The sequence below is a fragment of the Tenrec ecaudatus genome, chromosome 8 (assembly GCF_050624435.1).
Source record: "Tenrec ecaudatus isolate mTenEca1 chromosome 8, mTenEca1.hap1, whole genome shotgun sequence".
NCBI classification, from domain to species: Eukaryota; Metazoa; Chordata; class Mammalia; order Afrosoricida; family Tenrecidae; genus Tenrec; species Tenrec ecaudatus.
This window is the reverse complement of record NC_134537.1, coordinates 111,455,757-111,480,751: the sequence shown is the minus strand read 5'-3', so window position 1 is coordinate 111,480,751 and position 24,995 is coordinate 111,455,757. Positions and strand designations below refer to the sequence as shown.

Genomic DNA, 24,995 nt, shown 5'->3' with positions numbered 1-24,995 from the left:
GGGCTTTTTTGTCACACATTGTTATATCTTTTTAGAACTTCTAAATAGAAAGCTTAGACATTGGACAATGTAAGACATGACAAAATAATTTATAAATTATCATGGGTTCATGAGGGAGGAGGGAGTGGGGCTGGAGGGGGGAAAATGAGCTGATACCAATGGCTTAAGTGGAGAGTATTTTGAGAATGATGATGGCAACAAATGTACAAATGTGCTTGACACGATGTATGTATGGATTGTGATAAGAGTTGGATGAGCCCCCATTAAAATGATTTTTTTAAAGCTTGATTAACAGCCTGACCTCATGGAACAAACTCCAAGTGCACTATAAGTCGACATTTATATCCATTTTGGAAGTTGATGGATGTCTAAAATAAGGTGTCACCAATCGACATAGCACCTTTTTTATTTTCCCATAGCACTGTCCTTGTGAGCTGTGTTCAACATCACAACAGTTTCTGTGGCATTTTTCCTGAGCAGGAAATAAATTTCACAGCTGTACACTTTTCTCTTAAATCAGCCATCACAGAAAAAGTTTGAGTGAAACTGATTTCACAAAAAATTTCACTGTGACCAGAGAGAAATTTCCCAGGCAACGCCACAGAGTGTACTAAGAAAGTTGCTGTATGCTCATCTAGCAGGAAAAATTCCCAGCAAAGTTTTTCTGGATTTTTTTTGTACCCCCTCATATTCTACCCCTTCTTTTTTTCTTCCCTTTTACTATGTTATATAAAAGAGAACACAAAATGAAAAGCAATGAACTTTTGCTCTGCAAATGTACCAATCTGAGTTCCAGTGATGCTCGAATGGCTAATTCTATTTTTGCTGTGAGTCTCTGTAGCTTGGAGTACATACTTGCTTTCCTTAATTAAAAGTCACTCTTCTATCCAGCTTTTATCCAAGACAGGGGCACATCAGAGGGTCACAGGGATCCATTAGGACTTAAGGTCGTACAATTTTAAGGTATTAAAATTGGAAGGATCTTTGAGGACCTCCAGTCACCAACAGTTGTTTACAAAAGAGAGAGTTGAGGCCCCAAGATGTTAAGTTGCCTGTCTTAGTGATACACACCAGATCTACTGACTTCCTATCTGCTATTTTTTTTCAAATTAAAGACATCCTGAGAAGCTGTTGTGTTTATGTCATAAAGAATAAATAATTATCCAACAAAACATGGTGATTTCTATGACCAGTGTGAAAATTATGCATAATGAAAAACAATGAACTTAAAAGAGGACAAGTTTTTTTAAAGTGAACACATTAAGTTGATGCTGTAACCGAATGCTGTTTATACAGCAGTAAAAAAGATTATATGGGCATTGAAACTGCTCATGAATGGTGAGCTTATCAAAGTTCATCCATTGCATACCATAGAAATAATGCTGGTTACAAGGATCTACATATGACCTCCTCCCTGGGGGATGGACGACAGAAAAGTGGGTGAAGGGAGACGCCAGACAGGGAAAGATATGACAAAATAATTTATAAATTATGAAGGGTTCAAGAGGGAGAGGGGAGCGGGGAACGGGGAGAGAGGGGGAAAATGAGCTGATGCCAGGGGCTTAGGTGGAGAGCAAATGTTTTGAGAATGATGAGGGCAATGAATGTACAGATGTGCTTTACACAATTGATGTATGTATGGATTATGATAAGAGTTGTATGAGCCCCTAATAAAATGATTATGAAAAATAGAAATAATGCATTTTAAACAGAAACAAGCTGCAATCGCATTGTTCTGTATAGTGAAAGTATGACTAAGCATCTACAGCACAAGTATAATTTCTAGTGTTTTCTTGTTGAAGATTATGAGTTAGTATACTTATTCATGGGGTCCATAGGGATCTGATGGGCTGTTAATGGGACGTGACACCCTTATAACAGTCCATTGGGGTGTGTGCGCGTGCTGAAGTGAGTCATAGTTTTTGAATGAGTACTTGTCAATATCCATCAGCGTGGCTACTGGCTACCATAGTGATCTGGTAGATATTACTGCTACTGTTACACAGATGCTCACTGGGTCTACTCGAGTATAAGCCAACCTGAATATCAGCACCTAATTTTACCACAAAACTGCATTAAAAATGTGCTGAAACACTCGGCCTCTACACCAGTACATACAGCGGTAAAGCTAGGTTTGCATGGGTGCAGAACAGAAGCCTGATCATAGCATAATTGTCACTTGATGTGAAAAGGTTCCAAACTCACTGTCATAGAGTTGGTTCCAACTCATTAAGATCCCTATTGGGCAAGTTAAAATTGCACCTGTGGGTTCCCAAGTCTTTAACTCATCATGGAAGCAAAAAGCCTCCTCTTTCTCCTAGAGAGTGGCTGGTGGTTTTGAACTGTTTGTCTTGCGATTAGCAGCCCAACGTGTAACTCACTAGGCCACGAGGACTCCTGCTAAATGGCTAGGATTCTAAAATGCCAGGGGTGTCATAATTAACAGTGAGCACTGGATAGGCTCCTGCGCCGACACAGCTGATAGTACAATAGTTTGCCTGCTTCTCTTGAAGTCCACTACTATAGTTTTTCATGGAGTCTGGTTGACAAATATAAGTGAATTACAGGTAAAAGAGTTTTTGAACTGTTGAAAAAAATGGCCACCTCAGGGAAGAATGGTGAGATAAAAGAACTGAACAGAAAATTTTAAAGGAAGCTCAAGAAGAGAAGGTAAAGTATTGTAATGAAATGTGCAGAACCTGGAAATAGCCCAAAAGGAAGGACACAGCTCAGCTCAAGCTGAAAGAACTGTAGAAAAATAAAGCCTTGAGTTCCAATATTGAAGGATTCTATGGCAAAGCATCGAGTGATACAAGAAGCAAATGATCCAAAGACAAAGGAGGTACAAACAAAGTCGCTATACCGTAAATAATGGGTTGACATCCAACCCTTTCGAGAAGTAGCATATGATTCATAACTTTACTAGTGAAGGGAGAGTCCAAACTGTGTCGAAGGCATTAACCAAAACGAGGCTTTTGGAATTGTTGGGATAACAATTAAATTTTTTTCAAATCATTTTATTGGGGGCTCATACAACTCATCATAATCCATACATCCATCCATTGTGTCAAACACATTTGTAAATTTGTTGCTCTCATCACTCTCAAAACATTTGCTTTCTACTTGAGCCCTTGGTATCAGCTCCTCATATTTCCCCTCCCTCCCGAATCCTTGATAATTTGTTTTTTTTTCATGTCTTACGTTGTCTGATGTCTCCCTTCAACCACTTTTCTGTTGTCCATCTCCCAGGGAAGGGATTATATGTAGATCCTTGTGATTGCACCCCCTCCATCTTCCCCCACCTTCCCCTTACTCTCCTGGTATCGCTACTCTCATTATTGGTCCTGAGGGGTTTATCTGTCCTGGATTCCATGTGTTTCCATCTCTTATCTGTACCCGTGTTCATCCTCTGGTCTAGTCAGATTTTTAAGGTAGAATTGGGATCATGATAATGGGGGGAGGAAACATTAAAGAACTAGAGGAAAGTTGTATGTTTCATCATTGCTATACTGCACCCTGACTGGCTCATCTCCTCCCCGTGACCCTTATGTAAGAGTATGTCCAGTTGCTTAGAGATGAGCTTTGGGTCTCCAACAATTAAAATTTTTCAACAAGTTGACCTGGAAACACTCACTCATCTTTGAAGACAGCTGGCATTTTAAAGACAGCTATCTGATCAAAGAACAAGAAGTCTGAATGTGTGCCCATGCCAAAGAGAGGTGACCTAACAGAATGCAGAAATTATCCAAAACTGTTAATATCATCACATATAAATAAAAATTTTCTGAGGATAATTCAACAATGATTACAGCAATACTTGGACAGGGAGCTGGCAAAAAGATTCTCATTTGTAGCATCAGATAAATCTTGAGTGAAAGCAGAGGATACCAGTAGGATATTTTATTGACTATGTAAATGTAGTAGACAATGTGGATAATAACAAATTATAGAAAGCATTTAGAAAAATGAGAATTCCAGAGCACTTCATTGTGATTATGCTGAACCTGTACATGGAATAAGAGGCAGTCATATAAACAGAACAAGGGAATATGGTGTGGTTTAAAATCAAGAAAGGTGTGTGTCAGGGTTGTATCCTTTCACAATACTGATTCAATCTGCATGCAGAAAAATTCTGAGAAGCTGGGCTATGTGAAGGATAACACAGCATCAGGGTTAGAGGAAGGTATATTAACAATCTGTGATATGCAGATAACACAACCTGCTTGCAGAAACCAAGGAGCACGGGAAGCACTTGTTGATGAAGGTAAAACAGCTGCAGACTTCAATGTGGATTACAACTCAATGGAAACAAAACCCCAATTTTCTCAAGTCAATTGTCATTATGAAAAACAACAGAAAAGCTGTCAAGGATTTCATTTTGATTGGACCTACAATCAATGCTCATGGAAGAAGCAGTTGAAGAATCAAGCTGTATATTGCACTGGCAAATCTGTACAAAACGTCTTTAAAATGTTACAGAGCAACGATATCCCTTTTAGGACTAATGTGGTCTGACCCAAACCATGGTATTCTTATTCATCTCCGGTACGTGTGAAAATTGGACAATGAACAAGGAAAACCATGGAAGCATGGATGCATTTGAATGATGATGTTGACAAAGAATACTGAAAGTTCCACGAACTGCCCGAAGAACCAACACATCTCTCTTGAAAGAAGTAGAGCCGGGATGCTGCTTGGAAGCAAGCACAGTGACGCCTTTCCTCATGTACTTTGGACAGGTTAGCATAAGAGACCATCCTCCGATAAAGGATGTCATGCTTGGGGCAGTACAAAGCCAGTGCGTGACTATGAGGAAGACCCTCAGGTTGACACAGTAGCTGCAACAATGGGCTCAAACCAGTGGTGGGATTAAAATAATCTAGATAGTGATATAACGTATCAGAATGCTGCTATTGTATAGATGAATATTAATAAAGAGTGAAGGTTGTAAAATTGTGATTTCCACATTGGGTGGCTGTCCAGCCACCCATCTTAGAGAGTCATTGTAAACACCAGTTTTCCAAACCCAAAAAATTAGGTATCCGTTCAGCTGAACTGGTACAAATCAGCTGAATCCCACTACTGGGATAAGATATAATAAAATCAAATATGATTGTGAGGATGGAGCAGGACTAGGTGGTGCTTTGTTGTGTTGTCCACAGGGTAACCATGAGTCAGAAGCAGCTCAGCCTCCCCTGACAATTCTCCTTCTAGCCCCTGGGGAAAAAATCCGACAACTCATCATGCAGTGATTGGATCAAAGACAGCCATCTCCACACTTGAGATATTTCTTATAAAGGATTTAATTCACTCACTTTCAAAGAAATTGTCTTTTAGCATCTCACTTTTGTTCTAATAATCATTTGAAAAATAAGAGCTCACTTTCCTACACTGAAATGAATTTTCCAGAAAGGAAAGTGATAGTCTCCAAGTCATTCTCAAAAGTGTAGATCTAAGGCTGGTTTCTACAAAGTGTGCTTCAGACGTAATGAAAACGAATCAACACTGTTGAGTTTGATCTTCTCAATTAATCTTCCTAGGATACTTTCTCGGTTAGCCTGGAGGACGCTGCCGAGTATTGGACTAACCGTATTGAACACTAAGCACGGCAGGATTGAAGTCTCAGTAGTCTCATGGCTCAGGTATTCTACCCCCCTCTAGGACACCCAGTGACATTGACATTTTGGCACAGACACAAAGGTGTCAGGCTTCCAGATACAAATTAAAGGAGAAATAAATTATCAAATGAAAACGGTGATAATTAAGCATCTCTTGATCTCAAGCTTGCATTTTTATAAATATGAAATGTAATCAATAGGATGCATATTTATACTCAAAATTGAGTAAAAATAAAGCGTATGAGCTGATTTTTCTTAGATCCAATTGGCTTCACTCATTCCTACCTGCCTGTCCTACTGAAAGGTGCCTTTCAACTGGGCCTAAAGGTGCCTAAGTTCTACACAGTGTCTGAGGCTGCACCCAGGAGCATGGCACTGCTTAGCCTAGGCAGAAATTGGACTCCAGGACATTGCCACAGAGTGGGCATGCATCCACAGACTGGGCCACACTAGACTTCTGCACTACCGTGTCATGGACAGGCAGAGACTAAAGACTTTTTGCTTGCCCCTCTCTCTGTCTTCAAAGCCAGGGCTGACTACCACCTGACTACCACTGTATGGTACTGAGCTCATGCTGAGATGTAAGAATGTGTTTTGAATGAGTCTGGAGTTCTCTCAAGGAGACACTTAGCTTTCAACTGTTAAGACAGAGAGGGGCCGAGTGATTGATTCAAACAACAAAACCAAAATAAACCAAACCCAACTCACTACAATGGAATTGATTCTCACTTAGCGTAAGCATTTCAACAAAAGATAGATTCATGTATATTTTGGGGTTTTTAACGAGCCTTGGGTGCACAGCATGAAAGTCATCCTTATTCTTCCTTTGTGACATTCTCTCATGACTGGATGTCTGGGTGAATGGATGTACTTAATTATCCAGAGATAGAAATGCGTTCATGTTGTAACTTCCCCCATGTCAGTGAGACTTGGTGGTTTGAGCACCAGCAGATGCTAAGACAGGACGACCCCACTGAGTGAGCCTCCGCTCCTGGCCAGGCACTCGCTGGGTGCTTTTCACACAGCATCCACCTAATCCTCCCAAAGGTGTCATTGGACAAGCAAAGGCAAGCCAGTGGCTCCTCATCTTTCCTGGCCCTGGCTCTTTCCCACTGTTCTCAGCTAGCTGATCAGAAATAGAATCCCTGTGAGTGGCGAGATTATTACAGGGCAGTGCTCTCTGGTGCTTAGTTGGTTTGCTGTTGGGTGGCTCTCCATTTTCACAGCTGACCTTCAAATCTCATTAAAACAGCTTTTTGTTGCTATTTGCTGAGTTTAAATTAGCAATGATTCAGCAAATACACAGGCACAGTAGGTGGCCTCTCCCGGCAGGTATGAAAAGAGGCAGCCAGAGTATATGATTGAGAAGGAAAACCGGTTTCTCAGTGAAAGCATTATGAGCCCCTATGTAAAGAATTGTCATCTGTAAATCTTAACTGACCTTTATATATGAATAACATGGAAGGAAAGACAGAGTGCATCCCCACCCCCCAGCCCCATCTTTGGATGTGTTTACATTGGCAGAAGGGTTGGTTGGGTCAATCGCAAAGAAGTTTGGAAATCCCTGTTAACATCTGATGCAACCTGATGTCCTGAGTTACGTTTATAAAGAAATTGAACTGGAAAGGGTGTCACTTAGATTTTAATGGTGCTCTAAATCCTTTGTCGTGTCATCGCCAAGGGTTGGTTGGTTGGTTTTTGTTTCTCTAATCCCCTGTCAGGGAGAATCTTGAGGCGATACAGACGTGGACCGATACCTATTCCCCGTCTGCAATGGGCAGCATATTGTGCTGCGGCCACAGTGACACGATGGTAAAAATAGGACAGGTCTCCTGTAATTCCAGATCGGAAGCAGTAGAGATCCTGGAAGTACAAAGTCTGAAGACAAGACCTGATAAAGGACTTGCAGATAGAGATCTTTGAGGGATGGACACAGGAAAAGAAGTCATGGAGGAAATTTCCTTAAGTTTGGGTGACTTTGGAAAGAGTAAATATGGGGGCAAGGGGCCTTGAAGCCAGATGTTAAAAAGACATGACCTTGACCCTTTCATTATGGATCCCCCACCACCACCACCTCAGCCCTTTCCTTCATATTTTCTTCCTCCAGATTCTCAGTATTTTTAGGTTTTGACTTAGTCAGCAGGGCCCCCACCACTACAGGGACGCCTTTCTATTGGATCTGTTCTCTGCCTATTGTTACTGGTGTTGCTCTTAGCTTCTGGTGAGTTGGCCCCTACTCGTGGCAACCCCAGCCACCAAGGAGCAACATACTGCCAAGTCCAGAATCATCCCCATCATTGGTCATGGTGGCTAGGATCATTGCAACCATAGGTTTTTCATAGGTTTGCCTGAGTCTCCAAAGAAGACTGGCAGGCCTTTCTTTCTCCCCACTCTGTCTTAGGCTGGAAGATACACTGAGCTTGTTCAATGGCATCATAACATGCATGCCTCCACTGACAGGTGTCCACTTACATGCTGCGCACTGGTTGGTGGGGACCCTGCCAGCCCTGATTGTGAGTGTGCCTCAATAGGAAGGGAAATCCTGCCCCTGAGGCCTTGCTGCGCTCATGTTTCTGCGCCATAATGAACAAGTTACTCAGTTACCAGAATGGCCCAAGTAGCAGTGATTAAACACATTGGCTTCTCGGAGGCCTGTCCCTTAAGAGTGGAAATCAGCCACTCCAAAGAAGGCCAGTAGGGATGTATTTGAGGAATTGGCATTATAAGCTCTTGGAAGATCCCCTAAGTCACCCAGTCCAGCCTCCTGCCATGTGTATGTAAACTTCCTAAACCATTCTTAATGGAGAGTCAGTAGGCTTCAATAGGTGGCTGTGAGGTTATCTATGGTCTAGTCAGTGCCTGCCTGAGTAGTGTTCAAGAAGATCGGGTAAAAGTTGGCTTGAATCAAGGGGATGGAGCCCCTCCTCACTCCTGGGACAGCAGGGAGGTTGTAATGTCAATGAGGCCTGGTCTGAATGTGGCATGGAGAACAAGCTGCTACACAGCCCATTGGAGTATCAGAGACAGAGGTGCTCCACCGCCTGCTCTGCAGTGGGATACTGCTGATGGGGGCGATAGAAGCATCCATTCACACCAGCTGCCACTTTCATTTACCAGCGCTGACCCTGGAGGATGAAATACAAGTGCAGAGAGGGGAGAGTAGCCAAGGGCTATACTCACAGGGTAACCACCTTAGGAGCTAAACCGGTCTGAGGGCCACTGTCTGCCAAGAATTGAGACATCGTCTGCAGTGAAATGTGAACTTTTGTCACCTAACTTACCTAAGTCTATAACAAGGCTAGTTAAACATTTCTAGCATTTCCAAATACTTACTCCTGGTGATTTTTTTCTCCCAATGAACTACCTGCTAACAAAGTGTGGACAGACTCAATACCCTCAAATCCATCTGGAAGCATTTTGATTCTCCATGCCCCCCACCCCGCCTAATAAGGAAGCACTAGCTCAGCAGTTCTCTTGGTGATATAGTGATCTACATTCCTTTGTTCAGAGAGGAGTCCTGGATGAGGAATTAGACAGAGTGTTCTCAACTTCTCCACCATGTATCTGACCAGATAGATCAGTTATGTATCTGTTCTGGGCATCTGTTTTCTCACCTTTAAAATAGTCTGAGGAGTAGTTTTACTTACCTCAAAGGAGGCCTGGTGGTATAAGGGTTAAGAGGTCAGCTGTGAAATAAGATTCAATTTCAGTAACTGCTTTGCTGAATTAAAAAAGCCCTGGTGACCTGTTCCCATAAGCATAACAGCAAAGGAAACCTTATGCGGCAGTTGTTTCCTATACTATCTGTACCATAAACTCTTTCCTATAAGATCACTAAGATCTGAAATCAACTCGATGGTATAAAAATATGATGAAATCATAAACAGGCATCAACTATGCTATATGAGGGGGGTAGCCAAATAAAACAGGCAAAGGCTTCACTGGGCGGAGCTTTCATCGTATGCATTTTTCCTGCTAGGTGAGCATCGAGCAACTCGCTCTGAGTTAGTGCATCCAGTGGTGTCACCTGGGAAGCTTCTCTCTGGTCACAGTGATTTTTTTTGTAGAAGTGGAACCTTGTTTTTTTGTGATGTCCAATTTAAGAGTACAATGTGTGGCTGTGAAATTTTGATTCCTGCTCGGGAAACATGCTGCAGAAATTGTTGTGAGTTCAACACAGCTTACAAGGACAGCACTATGGGAAAAACTCAAATGTACACGTAGTTTCTCCTTTCAAAAAAGGTGAAATGGCGATTGATGGAAAACCTCATTCTGGATACCTGTCAACTTCCCGAATAGATGAACATGTTGACTCCTAGTGCATTTGAAGGTCGTTTCACCAGGTCAGACTGTTAATCAAGCTTTCTATTGTGAGGTTCTGAAAAGATTGCATAATGGTGTGTGACAAAAGAGACCTGATTTGTGGCAGACAGGGGATTGGTTTTGCCACCACTTTAATGCACCTACTGACGCAGCCATCTTAGTGCGCCAGTTTTGGGCAAAAACCAGCATGCCTCTCTTGCCCCACACACCTCAATCACCTGACTTCGCTTCATGTGACTTTTTTTTTCTATCAATGAAGAGAGTCATGAAAGGAAAACGATTTGATGACATAGAAGAGGTAAAGAAAAAAAGCAAGGGAGATGCTGTCACCAACCAAACAGATAAGTTTGAAAATGTTTTGAAGAATGGAGTCACAGATTTGACAAATGTTTTAAGAGTAATAGAGAATACTTTGAAGGTGATAAAATTGTTTGGTAAAAAAATTTTAAATGCATAGCTTTGAAAAAAAAATCAATTTTTGGTTTTGTTTTTTTTGTGTGTGGGCACCCTTTCATATACCAGATGCCAATGAGTTCTCAAGACAAGGAGTTAGGAAAATTATTTTATAAAAGGCAAGGTAGTAAATACTTTAGACTTTTCATACCATATGAAGTCTCTGTCGCATAGTCTTCTTTGTGTCTTTGTTTCTGTGTGCTGCTGGTGGTGGTTGTGGTGGTGATTTCCTCAAATCATTTCTGAAATTCCATATATACAGCTCAACAAACCCATGCCAATCCCACAATCGGTGCTCTGTTTCAAGCCATTACCCTTCCTGCTATTGCTAGAGCCACTGTGTAAATGCCCCTCCTTGAAGGCCTTCCTCTTTCTCCGGCCCTGTGTGCTTTACCAGGGAGACATCCTTCTACAGACCCTGGTTCTTTCTGACGGGATAGCCAACAGCAGTGAGATGAAATTTTGCCATCTTTGCCTTTAAGAGCATTCTGGTAGAAGTTCTTCCAAGATGTACTTGTTAGTTCTTCTGATAATCTGATCAGAAGTATATTCTGTATTCTGCATGAACAGTTACTCAATTACATTGAATTTTCTACAATCTTCCTTCTTCCTTGTCCAGCTTTTACAAGCACACGAGGTGACCAAATATACCATGGCTTGAGTCAGGCACGCTTCAGGCCTCCGAGTGACATCTCTGCTTTTTAATGCTTCAAAGGGGTCTCTGCACCCGATTTGTACCGTGAAATGTGTCCTTTAATTTCTTGACTGCTACTGCCATGGGGATTGCTTGTAAATCAGAGTACCATAAAATCTTTGAAGCATCAGTATTTCCCCCCGCCGCCCTTTTACCAAGATGTCACTCTGTGTTGTGTTTGTGAGAATGGCTGCTTCCTTCCGGTTGCGATATACATCATATTGAAAGCTGTGTCTTTGGTCTTCATCTACACATGCTCTAGGTCTTTCCCTTTCAGCAAGCAAGACGATGTCATCTGCATGTTGCAGGTTGTTAGCGAGCCTTCCTCCGATCCCGATGCTGCACTCTGCTTCATACAGTCCAGTGGTCCTCAACCTTCCCAATGCCGTGGCCCTTTGACACAGGTCCCCATGTTCAGGTGACCCCCAACCATAAAATTATTTTCGTTGCTACTTCATAACTGTCATTTTGCTACTGTTGTGAATCGGTTGACCTCCCAAAGGGTCGCAACCCACAGGTTGAGAACCACTGATGCAGTCCTTCCTCTCAGATGGTTTGCTCAGCAGGCAGATTGAATAAAGTGAACGTATAGAACCCTGACAAACACTGTTTCTGATTTTAAAAGAGGAAATATCCCCTTATGTGTGAACAACTTTCTTTTAGTCAATTTACATGTTTCTTATGAGCACAATTAAGGGTTCTGGAATTATCATTATTCTCAATGTTATCCATAGTTTATTATGATCCATACAGTTGAATGATTTTGCATAAGATATTAGAGCTTAAATTCTGAGCATCTCATTTGCAAAAGCTTATGGATGACATTGAAAGCCCAAAATCCATTTGTAAACTTAACCTTCTGTGAACTCCTTTAATGTAGGAACCCTGGTGGCACAGGTTACACATAGTGGTTAGTGGCTACTAATCACAAGGTCATCAGTTCAATACCACCAACCACTTCTGGGGAGGAAGAAGAGGCTTTCTACTCTAGTAAAGTATTACAGTCTCAGAAATCACCAGGGACAATTCTACTCTGTCTTATAGGGTCTCTATAACTTGGCATCACCTGGACAACAAGTTTTAGTGAGTTTAGAAATCCCTCTGATCATTAAACAGATGTGAAGATAGTCTTATCCACAGAATGCTTTGGAAAGTAAACTTTCTTCACCCTTTTTCAGCCAGCCTAGGAAGGGGTAACCTCTCTTAAGGGTTTCTCTGGGTGTGTCTTGATGGTACTGATGGATAGTACTGAGGGTCATCTAGTCATGAGTCATGCCCTATCAGCTCTGGCCTGAACATCTGGCTCAAACAGCCCTGGACCAGTCTTGTAAACTTTTTTGTCTAACATAATATACATATCCCAATCCTGGGCTTACTGCCACTTCTGTAGTCCTACCTATAACTGTGATGCATTGATCTGCCACCAATCAAGAACTTGTGACTGTTTCTTTTGATTCATACCTTACTTAACTAGCTTCCTGACTGTAAATCCTTGGATGGAATTATGACATTGTACTAATTGCCTCCCTAAACCAAATGATTTATCTGTTCTTTGTGTTACAAGGGGCATCCTTTTCTGTTCCCCATTTTCAGCGGGATTGTTTTAATCTTTTCTCCATTGACTACTACATTGGCTGTTGGTTTTTCATATATAGCTTATATTATATTGAGAAATTTTCCTTCCATTTTGAGTGTCTTAAACAGAAATGGTTTTAGGTGTTATCGAATGCTTTGCCTGCGTCTATCGATATTATCATGTAGTTCTTGTCCTTTTTCATGTCAATGTGGCAAATAATGCTGGTGGGCTTTCAGATATTGAGCCATCCCTGCATCCTTGGATGTATATACTAATGTATTCTCTTGGCCAATATTTTGTTAAGGATTTTTGCATCAATGTTCATTCAATATATTGATTTATAGTTCTCAATTTTTGTTGGACCCTTGCCCACTTTAGGTATCAGTGTTATACTAACTTCATAGAAAGCATTCAGGAGTTGCCATTTGTTTCTGTGCTCTGGAAGAGTTTATGTATGGTTGGTATCCATTCTTCCCTGAATACTTGGATGAATTCTTCTGTGAAGCCATCTGGCCGGAAGATTATTTTGTTTGTAATCCTTTGATAGCCATTTTTTTTATTTCTTCTTATGGGGCTGTTGAGGTTCTTTGTGTCCTTCTGGGTTAATCTAGGGAGGGATTGTTTTTCCAAGTATTTTTCTATGTCTTCCAAGTTGTTGAATTCATTGGAGTAAAGGCCTGTGTGGTACTGTGTAGTTAGCCTTTTAATTTCACTAGACTCTGTTGTAATGCACCCTGTTTCATCCCTCATTTTGGCTATTGAAATTTGTTCGTTCCATTTCTTGGTTAGGTTTGCCAACCATCTATCGATTCTGTTAATCCTTTCAAAGAACCAGCTTTTAGCTGCACTGATTTTTTTTTCTTGTTTTCCCTCTCTTGTATCTCAGCCATAATTTTTTTCTAAATCACTTTATTGGGGTCTCTTACAGCTCCTATAACATTCCATACATACATCAATTTTATCAAGCATATTGGTACATATTTCCAACACATTTTTTCCTACTTGAGCCCTTGGTATAGGCTTCTCTATCCCAACCCACCCTCATGAATCCTTCATCAATTATATCTTGTTATTACTATTTTGTGTCTTACACTGTCCATTATCTCCCTTCACCCACATTTCTGTTATTCATATTCTTCGGGAGAGGGTTATATATCTAACCTTGTGATGGGTTCCCCTTTTCTCCCCCTTCCTCCTCAACCATCTCCCTACTCCCATGATATTGCTTCTTCTACAACTATTACTGAGGGTTTATCTGTCCTGCATTCCATATGTCAAGAGCTCTTATCTATACCAATTGGCGTTCTTCAGTCTAGCCAGATCTGTAAGGTAGAACTGGGTCTTGGTAGTGGGTGGGGTGGGTGGGGTGGGAAAGCATTTAGGAACTAGAGGAATAATGTGCATTTCATGGGTGCTATTCTGCCTCTTGGCTTGATTGTCCCTTCCTCATAACCCTTCTGTGGGGGAATATCCAAATGTGTAAACATGGGCTTTGGGTCTCCGCTCCGACCCCCTCATTCACATTGATATAATTGTTTGGGATCTTTTGATGCCTGATACCTGATTCCATCAACACCTTATGATCACACAGGCTGGTGTGCTTCTTCCATTTGGGATTATTTGCTTCCCTGCTAGATGACTGCTTGTTTAACTTCAAGTAAACTTTTAAGACTCCAGATGCTATATCTTTTGATAACTGGTCACCATCTGCTTTCTTTACCATATTTGCTTATGTACTTATTTTGTCTTCAGCGATTGTGTCTAGAAGGTGAGTATCAAAGAGTGCCAGGTTATTAAAACAAAGTGGCCTTGAGTAGTGGCCCAAAATCTGTCTGCTATCTTAATACTTAACATATATGTACATTAGCCTCTAATCCTTTCATTATAAATTCATATATTTATATACATACATATGCCTATAGCTATACCTCTATAAATTGAGGTATAAAAGCGTTTGCTTCTTCTTTCCTCTTTTTCCTTTCACCTTCCTCCTGTCCCACAATCGTGCTCACCTTCCATTCAGCTATCAATAATTCCTCTTGGATACTTTGCACTTGATCAAACCCCACCAGATATTACATTCCCTCCTCGCCATCAATATTAGCTCTTTTGTTCCCTTATCCCTGAGTTTGTTGGCTCTCCCCACCCCTTCCTATCCATGTCCCCTCAGAACGACCAGCCCCATAGTTTTTCCTCAGGATTGTTTGCCCTACCTATCTTATGTAGATAGATATAGACAGCCCTGGTTTTTATTTTGCTTTTCTTTTGCTGTTAGTAGGATTGTCATATTGACTCTGCTCTAGTTGCTGTGGGGTTTGTGCCAGCATATCAATCCTAAGTCTCTCTTCTTTTTCATATGCGCATTTACTGCTATCAAACTTCCTCTGATAACTGATTTTGCTGTGTCCCAAAGGTTATGGTACATCATATTCTCATACTTGTTGGTTTATAAAACGCTCCTAATTTCATCTTCCACCTGGGCTAATAGCCACTCATTTTGCAGTAGAGAGATATTCATTCTCCAATTGTTTTGCCCTCATTTTCTTAATTTTTTGTTGTTGTTGTTGTTGTTGTTGATTTCCAGCCTTATGGCATAGTAGTCTTTGAGGGAAGTCTGAGTGACCTCTATGTGCTTGAATATACACAGGCTTGACTTGTGCCCCAGCATGTGGTCTATCTTTGAGTATGTGTTGTGTGACTTGAGAAGAATATGAGCTCTGAAAATATCAAGTCAAGTTGTCTAATTGTAGAGTTTAGTTCTGTAGCTTCCTCGTTAAGCTTCTTTCTCTGTAATCTATCTTTCACCTAGAGCGGTGTATTAAAGTCATGTACTGTGATTGTTGAGCCTGTGGTTTCTTTTTCCATCTTTTGGAGCATTTGATTGACAAATTTTGTGGGTTTCTCATTCAGCATATATATATTTCTTATGCTCAATGGTTCTTGGTCTACTGCTGCCTTGAACATTATATAGTTCTACTCCTTATCTCTTCTTATGGCTTGCATCTTGAGATAAATTTTGTCAGAGATAAGATTTACAACACCTGCTTATGTTGAATTGACATTGGTATATTTTTCTCCAACCTTTGAGTCTCAGCCCATTTTTGTTTGTTAGCTTGAGATATGTCTCTTGTAGGCAGCAGATAGATAGGCTGTGTTTTTTAAGCCAGTCTCCTAATCTCAGTGTTTTAATGGACAAGTTCACTCTATTGATATTCAGAATTATTACATCCATCTGTGAATTCTGTGATGTCATCTCATATCCTTTGTGTGGAGTGTTTTCCTACCTCCCTTCTTATCAGTATATTGTGTGTGTGTATGGGGGTTCATTCTTGCATTCCTTTCACTGTTGAGCCAATGCTATGTTGATGGTTGTTTTTAATGTGTTGACCTCTGGTTGGAGTTGCTCTATGTTGTGGTCTGTTATTTGTGCTTAGTGAGTGTAGTTCTTCTGCCCACACTAGGTCAGTAAGAATACTTTTAGACATTTTTCCCCCCAACATATTCTTTGAGTTTTTCTTGTCCAGGAAGACTCTTACTTTTCAATCTATTTCAATAGATAATTTGACTGGATAGAGTATTCTTGGGTTTGCAATATTTTCTTTCACCTTTCAGACTGTTATTCCACACTCTGCTCTTCTTCATGGAGTCCACCGATAGGTCTGAGAATACTCTTGTTTGGGGATCCTTATAGGTGACTGCCTTGTTTTCCTTATCTGCTCTTATTATTTTCTCCTTTTCCTCAAAGTTAGATAGTTTTTTTATATGCCTTAGCGAATTCTTCTTGGAGTTCAGTCTAGCTGGTGTCCTTTCGGCCTCCTGAATTGTTGCCTGATTTTCATTCATTAAGCTGGGGAAGTTTTCCTCTAAGACTCCCTTCAATATTTTTGCCAATGACTTCTTCATTGTGTCTTGGTACAGTAGTCCAATTATTCTAATGTTTTTCCTCTTCATAGCATCAGACATTATTCTTAGGGTTTCTTCAGCTTCTCTGATTACCTTGTTTGACTGTCTTTCCTGTTTGTTGTCTGTCTGGTTACCCTTAAGTTCACTGGTACAATTCTCTGCTTTTTCTGGTATGTTGGTGAGGTCTGTGGATTTTTTATTTGCTTTTGTTACCTCATCCCTTAACTCTTGTATTTCCCTTTGGTGTGTGACCTTTATGTCCTCTATTGTTTCATCCTTTTTCTGTATTGCATCCCTCATAAAGTGTCTGAGTCCAAGCAGCATTCTGATGAGTTCTTCCTATTGCAGATCAATGTCTGTTTCTTCTATGAACATTGTTAGGTTCAGGACTTCCTCCAACATTACCTTTTGTTTCTCTCGATTTTTTGTTGACGTTGTTGAAGCAGCTTTCTGTGAGCAGCTTGCTATGGGTTGTTTTGGAGGAGCTCGGTGCCATTTTCCTGGGAGTGAAAGAGCCCTGGGCTCTCTGAGAGGTTGGCACAAATGTTTCTGCAGGCTGCCTGTAGCCAACTCTCCTGGGGGTAGGAAGTGGGGTGTCGGGCTACAGTTTGTCCCTCTGTGGTTTCCCTCTTAGCCTAGCCTGCTCTGTTGTTTGGAGGTTAGATTGGATGGCCCTCTAAGGAGACACTGGCCAAATGGTTGCAGGCTTCGAGGGTGGTGCCTGTGTGTGCCAAATTAGCAAGGGGCCATGGCAGTTTGTAGAAGAGCATTGGAGGGAGGCCTCGGCATAGATTAAGGCTGGAAGTGGTCGGCAGAACATTGTGCTGGTCCAGAGAGGGCTGACAGTGTAGCTTGGTGAGGTCACCTCAAGGCCTGTGGCCTCACTCTGGAGGCAAACTGTTTCTGGCCATAATTACTGGTCTCTCAAAAATTCCTGTCACAGCTGTCACAAAACTAGTTTTACCAGTTTGGAGCCTGGGCTGTAGCTTTCAGCTCCTGTTGGCTTTTACTGTTTTGTTATGTTAAAGCTCTGTAACTGTGTTTAGGGCAGTATTTATGAACCTTCCTAATACCTCTACCCTTTAATGCAGTTCCTCATGTTGTGGTGACCCCAAACCATAAAATTATTTTCATAGCTACATCATAACTGTAATTTTGCTACTGTTATGTGCCATACCATAAATATCTGATATGCAGGATGTATTTTCATTGTTACAAATTGAGCATCATTAAAGCATACTGATTAATCACAAAACAATATGTAATTATATATTGTGAAATGTTTATTTCTAATTATAAATACATGACATTTTGTCTTGAAGCATGGTGTAGCATGGGTAACAGCCTTCCCACCGGGTACTCATATGTGGGCATAGCTGCATGTGGGAAGACCCGCCTGGAGACAGATAGAAGGGCAATGTCTCCAGTGTGGGAATTGCACCCGATTTGACCCCACCACACGGAGGAAATCATTAAGGGCATGCAATAGAACAGCAAAGGGAACAGAGCAAGGAAGTCCTGAGGGAGTACCAAAAATAGACTTTGGGGCCAAGGCACGTGGTACTCCATTAGACTCGACCAGAAAACATTCTTAAAGGTCAAGAAAAAGACCTTGAACTGTTTACAGGCTTTTTTTGGTCATTGTTTTGTTGCTTTGTTTTGCTCTGACTTGTTTTTGTGCATATGATTGTCTCTTAAGGTCTATCTAGATAAGATAGGCTAGACAAAAAAATCTGGATGAGAAAACAACGGGACCAACAGTTTCCAGGAACATGGGAGACAGGGAGGTGTGGGAAAAGAAGTGGTGTTAACAAATCCAGGGACAAGGGAACAAGTGATCCAAAATCAGTGGCAAGGAGAGTGTAAGAGGCCTGTTAGGACTTGATCAAGGACAATGTAACTGAGAGGAATTACTGAAACCCAAATGAAGGCTGAGCATGATAGTGGGACAAGAGGAAAGTCAAAGGAAATAGAGGATAGAACTAGGAGGCAAAGGGCATTTATAGAGGTCTAAATAAAGGCATGTACATATGTAAATATATATATGAGAATGGAGAAATAGATCTATGTGTACATATTTATAGGTTTAGTATTAAGGTAGCAGATGGACATTGGGCCTCCACTCAAGTACTCCCTCAATCAAAGAATACTTTCTTCTATTAAATTGGCATTCCATGATGCTCACCTTCCTGATACAACCGCTGAAGACAATGCGGGTGAGCAAGCAAATGTGAAGAAAGCTGGTGGTGCCCAGCTATCAAAAGATATAGAGTCTGGGGTCTTGAAGGCTTGAAGGTAAACAAGCAGTCATCTAGCTAAGAAGCAGCAAAGCCCACATGGAACAAGCACACCAGCCTGTGTGACCATGAGGTGTCCAAGGGATCAGGTATCAGACATCAAAGGGAAAAAAAACCATATCATTGTGAATGAGAGCCAATGCAGAGTGGGTACCCAAAACCCATCTGTAGACAACTGGACATAAAATTCTTACAAATTTCCTGTAGTTCTTAAATTCTTCCTCCTCTCATTATCATGATCCCAATTCTACCTTACAAATCTCCTAGACCAGAGGTTGCATAGTGTTAAAGATAGGAACTGGAATCACCAGGAATCCAGGACAGATGAACCCTTCCACACCACTGGTGATAGTGGCTATACTGGGAGGGTGGGGGAAAGGTGCGTTAGAAAGGGGGAACTGATTACAAGGATCTACATATAACCCCCTCCCTGGCAGACATACAACAGAAAAGTAGGTAAAGGGAGACTTCGGACAGTGTAAGAAATAACAAAATAATAATAATTTACCAATTATCGAGTGTTTATGAGGGAGGAGCAAGCGGGTAAAAATGAGGAGCTGATACCAAGGGCTCATATAGAAAGCAAATTTTTTGAGAATGATGATGACAACAAATGTACAAATGTGCTTGACACAATGGATGTATGTATGGATTGTGATGAGTTGTACGAGCCCCCAATAAAATGATTTTTTTTAAAAACAGAAGAAGGGTGGTGTCTGGGTTCCTAAGACTATCAGATATATGTGTTTTCTGATGGTCTTAGATGACCCCTGTGATAGATTGTTCAACCCCCAACAGGGTCGCCACCCACAGGTTGAGATTGCTATCTTAGGGGTTCTACTATCTGCCTGTTTTGTTATGTTAAGCTATGTTCATGGACCAGGTTTCTGGTGGCTTACATTCAAAGTTACACAAAGGAACACAGCCTTGGATTGAAAGCATTTTAAGGGTCTTTGTTATTGTTGTTATTGTTTACATAATGGGCTTCTAGTGTGCCCTGGTATTAGGGCTCTGCAATGTTATCCCCCAGGGAAGGAGGACCAGCTTAGCAGACTTGGTTTGGGACCCACTGGGTCTGAATTTCCCTCACTACCCTCCTATGTCACTCCAGCCCCTTCCTGCACAGCTCCTCGGGCTTTGCTCTGAGGATCTACACACTACCATGTGTCAATATCCTAGAGGCTCTCCAATTACAGCAAATTAGTGTCTAATTATCTGTTGTTACCCACGCTGTCCATTGGGGAACTGAGCAGAGGAGGAAAGGGGATGGCTGATGCAGTTCTGTTCCTGGCCAGGAAAAGGCTGTAAATGCAGGATCGGGGAGGTTGCAGAGAGGAGACTTCTGGTGTGAGCCCTGTGGCTAGTTCTCAGAGGTTCTCCATGAGCCTAAGATTATGACCAATTTTAAACAGCAGTCTGGGGAAACTGCTACATGCTGTAGGTCTCAGATCTTGGATGCAAGAAGGGGTGGTGGACTTTTTCCTGCTGGACATGGCAAGGGATTAGCGTAGCCCATGAGCAGACCCAGTGAACTTAGAGTGTTTCAGTGAGCCCTCAAATCACTCTGAGGGTGAAAATCACAGGGAAAGGTCTGATCCACAAACCCTAATACACTTGAAGTCTATTTCTGGCACCCTGCCATTCCTCTTCAAATTTTCATGCCTTGCATAGTAGATCATATGATTGTCTAATTCAAAGGGGTCATTTTGTCTAGATTTCATACTACATGTATTTCATGTTGCAATTATGAATGGATTCTTACAGTTTGTTCTTCTCACTTTGAATCATACTACATCAGCAATGGAAGTGCCCAAAGCTTTGCTCAACCACATCATTAAGATCAATTCCAATTTGAGGAGGCAGCTGTCCCCTGTTGTCTTTTGAGTGCCTTCCGACCTGCAGGCCTCATCTTCTGACTTTATCAGGCGGTGTTCCACTGCTACTCTAAGGTTTCCTTTTTTTGTTTTTAAGAAATAGAACACCAAATGTTTTTCCTAGTTTGTCTCAGTCTGGATGTTCCACTAGAACCTGTTCATATTGAGTGACCTTTTGACCACTGATGACATCTCTTCTAGTACCAAAGCACTAGGCAAGCCACTACAGTACCCCAAACTGACAGACAGTGGTGTCATTCTACAACCCTGTAAAATGTGCCAGTCAGTCTTACCTCATGGGCTATAGGAAAATAGGTTACAGACTGGATGTCACTGATGGGTAGTATAGCTTGCCAATGTCTCCTCAAGAGAAAACACAAATTGAGGCCAGAGTCAATGAATGTGATTAAAAAAATAAATATTAACTAATTAATATAAAATAATTAGCTATATAGCTTCAAAGAGTATATGTGCTCTTTGAAACTATACATACAATTCCATGGTGTTTTCTTTTACGTGGCTCTCTTAGTAAAATTGCCTAAATAACTCATCTTATTCTAGTGCTCTTGCTATCTCCTAAGCTCAGAGTCAAGTTGATATACTTTGGGTTGTTTGATTGGCTAAAACTGGAGGCCAGCATTGAGCCTCATCATGGCTGATTATTTCTCCGCAGGGGTCTTTAAAACCCCAAACCAAAATCGTTGCCATTGTATCTATTTTGGTTTATAACAACCTTCAAAGTAGAGCTGTGTTCCACAGGTTTTCAATGGTTATGGTCTTTCTGAAGTACATCATTCAGGCTTTCTACCTGGGTTGCATGCTATATAGGCCTCTTTGTAGAGATCTTCACTTGGGGGTCACTGCAATCCATGCGAGAAAATGGTTGCGGCAATAATGACAGTTGGCTCATGTGCTATATTGTCTTTGGGAATGAGCTTTTAAATTTCAATAAATCATTCATTCTTCCACAATCTCTTAAAGAGGTAAGCTAGGTTTGGCATTGTCTTTTGAAAGGAGAAGAGAGTGTGGTGAAACTAATCCTAAAGCCAGCTTCTATGGTTGGGTAGACAGTGGTTTCTGGTTCCTTTTGCTTCTGAAGAGGACTTGGTCCATTTTTCACTTTGCATATCTTTTTCTCCCTTCCCTATCCTCATTCCTCATTTGAAGATATTTGAGAACTACAAAATAAAGCCCTAAATGAGACTAGTAGGTAGCAAAGAGTGTGTTCTTCATTCTCTCCACTTGCAATGTTTCACTAAAGGGAAGTGACGTATTACTGACTCTTTTCTAGACTAGAATAATGAAAGCATCCAGATTTCAGACATACCCATATCAGAGTCAATATTGACCTCATAAATCACGTTTTTGTTGGCACTGTGTGAAAAGAGATGTGTTTCAGAATCAACTTCTTTGATATCAATCAATTTAATATCACCTTTTGAGAACATGGAGAACCAGAAAAGTTGTGAGGTTTTTCAAGGAGATGAGTGGTATCAGAGTGGAGGCAAGCACCACAAACTTACGGCTTTTAGTGCCGTGAATGTCCCACCATACCTACTGTTTCCCAGGATTTGGGTTGTTGGGTTGTCTTGCTTCATATATACAAGGTGGTGTGATGTTGAGTGCTCAACTGTGACCCAAAGGGTTGGTGGCTCTAATCCACCATCAGCTCTGCTAGATAAACCCATTGTAGTAGATTACAGCCAGGAAAAGCCTCTGGGGCAGTTCTACACTGCCATCATACGAGTTGCTGTAAATTGGAATTGATTCAACCTAATATCAAGAAACAAGTCGCACATCTGCATTTCATGTTTGTCATTTCATTTGAACAATCCCTGTCTTTTCACAGTTTAGATGGGGAACTATAGCTTTTACAGTTCAGAACATTTTTGTATCTCTGGATGATGATGTCACTGTTAGTATATAGAGCGCTAAAGACTCATGACTGCTATTTCTGTCATACCTCACTGAGGACAGCTCTCATCTTTGGACACAGACCATACCTCAAACGCTGACCAAGGGTCCTATAAATGCCTGGTACTGATCACAAGAGAGAATGTGTGCATAGCTCAAGGTCAACTTCCCATCCTTCAACAGGGAGACAACCCAAAGTACACATCAAAAAGATGGTGCTCTCTTACCCTATTTTTATTATTGAAAGAAACAAATTTAGAAATTAAAGCCTAGCCAAGGGCAGTGTGTGACACTCATACAGCATACCGTAAAGGCTGGTTAAATGATCGAATCCTCCTTCAAGGAGATTTTTAAGGCAAGATTTCATAAAAGAGGAATCAGACGTGTTACTGAACCTAAAAGATAAAAGGTGCACTTGGGAACAATGTAAAAAACCTGAGTTTCTTAATAAAATTGCCATAAAAATAGAAGATATATGATGGTGTCTTCTACCCTGAAGTTGTGAAGGTAAAGACATGGAAAAAGCTGACCCTCCACTATATGCATCTGTATTGTTTTAAAGCATTTAAAAAAAAATTCAAGTTCAACTGATTGCTTCTTGATGATGAGGGATATGGCCCAATCTCATCAGTAGGTCACCCTCTGGTGACTCAGAGACACTTTCCCAATCATCCTCCTTCAGCCATGGAGCGAGAGTCTGTGGTGCTTCAGTCCTAGCATGGGACAGTTCTGACCTGCCCCGTAGGCCGTAAGGGGACGTGATCCCTGCTGTCTTGACCCTTTGGCCCTCGGGATAAGGTCTCCTGAGCAGCACAGGCCATCAGCTAGAGGGAGAGACACCAGGTGTAGTGTTTTCAGGAAGGTCGGGTAGGCTAGGCCTGCCCTGAAGAACTACCCATTTGATTCTGTGTAAATGGCTAGAGGCCACATCTGACCTCCTCTGGCTTTGGTAGGCAGAGGGAGAGTCTAAGTCCACACCAGCCCCAGGTTGATTGCCACAAGACAGAGGTCAGACATGCCACTGTCTTCCATCCTTCTTTATCCCATTCTGACACCAACCATTCCTTTCACGGAACTCTATTCCTCTGTTGTTGGATATTGCTCCAAGGGGCACACAAAACTAACAGACAATTAGGGGCATTTACTACAGAAGTTAACAGGTTACTACAAGTCAGGATCAGAAGCCCCTGAGGATAAGGTCATCTTAACCACACCAGTGCCTCAGTGCACCCACTTGGCTCTCTCATTGTCTGCCTTGGTTTGTGGGTCGGGGAGCCCACTGCTTTGATTCACGTCCTGCTCCCAGCTCTGTCTCGTGGTTTCAGTGGTGTGGCCTCTGCTACGTTGGCTGCTTCAGATAGGGTCTCACATGTCCCCCACTGGTGGCTCTTCCTTCGTGATGGGCACGGCATTCTTCCTGGTCCTGTTTCTGAGATGATTCTCTTACACCCAAAGAATCACCAAACTGAGCAATCCTCAAACTAGAATCCATTGTACCTTATTTACATGTTCCCACCCAGTAACTGGGTAAGAGTTACAAAGATAGAAGCGCCAAACCAAGCAATTTCATTTCGCCCCAGATGCTTTCTACTTCATAATCTGTTGCTCCCGCGGGGAGGACAGGTTAATAAAAGCACGGTTTATGAAAATACATCATGAGTCCTTCTAACTTCAGAATAATATAAAAACCTATTAATAACAATAACAATTCACTGCCGCGGAGTTGATTCTGACTCGTAGAGACCTGGAGCTGTGATAGCAGAGTGGGTTTCACATTGGGCTCAAGGTTAGCAATTCAAACCCACAAGTTATTCCTTGGGAGAAAGATGAGGCTTTCTACTCCCATAAAGAGCTCTAGTCTCAGAAAGCCGCAGGGACAGTTCTACCCTGTCCTCCAGGGTCACTATGACTCACAATTGACTCCATGGCAGTGAATCTGTATTAGTAACTTACTGGGGAGGTACATGATCTAAATCGTACATTCTATTTCCTGTTCCTCCCTCACACACGACAGCAGTGTCTGTGAACTGCTTGCCCTGTTCCAGGTGTACCATATTCGTTTGCACCTTTGTGACTTTGCCCATGCTCTTTCCTGAACCTGGGATGCTTTTTCTCCTCTTTGAAACCTGGTAATGTCCTCGTCCACATTTAAGCTTCAGCTCAAATAATCTTCTGGATGTTTTCTTTAAATCACACAAGTTATTTCTTTTTTCTGTTCATCTGGAAGGCTTTGTGCAAATGTTAATGATAGAATATTTAAATCTCTGAAAGTTACTGACCCATATGTTTATCTCTTCCATTGGACTGTGAATTTTACCATGTAAAGGGCTGTCGGTCCTTCAT

The 24,995-nt window shown here is 41.6% G+C and overlaps 1 pseudogene; it reads right to left on the bottom strand.

The window, feature by feature from the left end:
- LOC142455507 (heterogeneous nuclear ribonucleoprotein D-like) overlaps nt 1-24,706 on the bottom strand; it is a 187,580-nt pseudogene extending 162,874 nt beyond the window's left edge.
- Nucleotides 24,707-24,995: the final 289 nt, after the last annotated feature.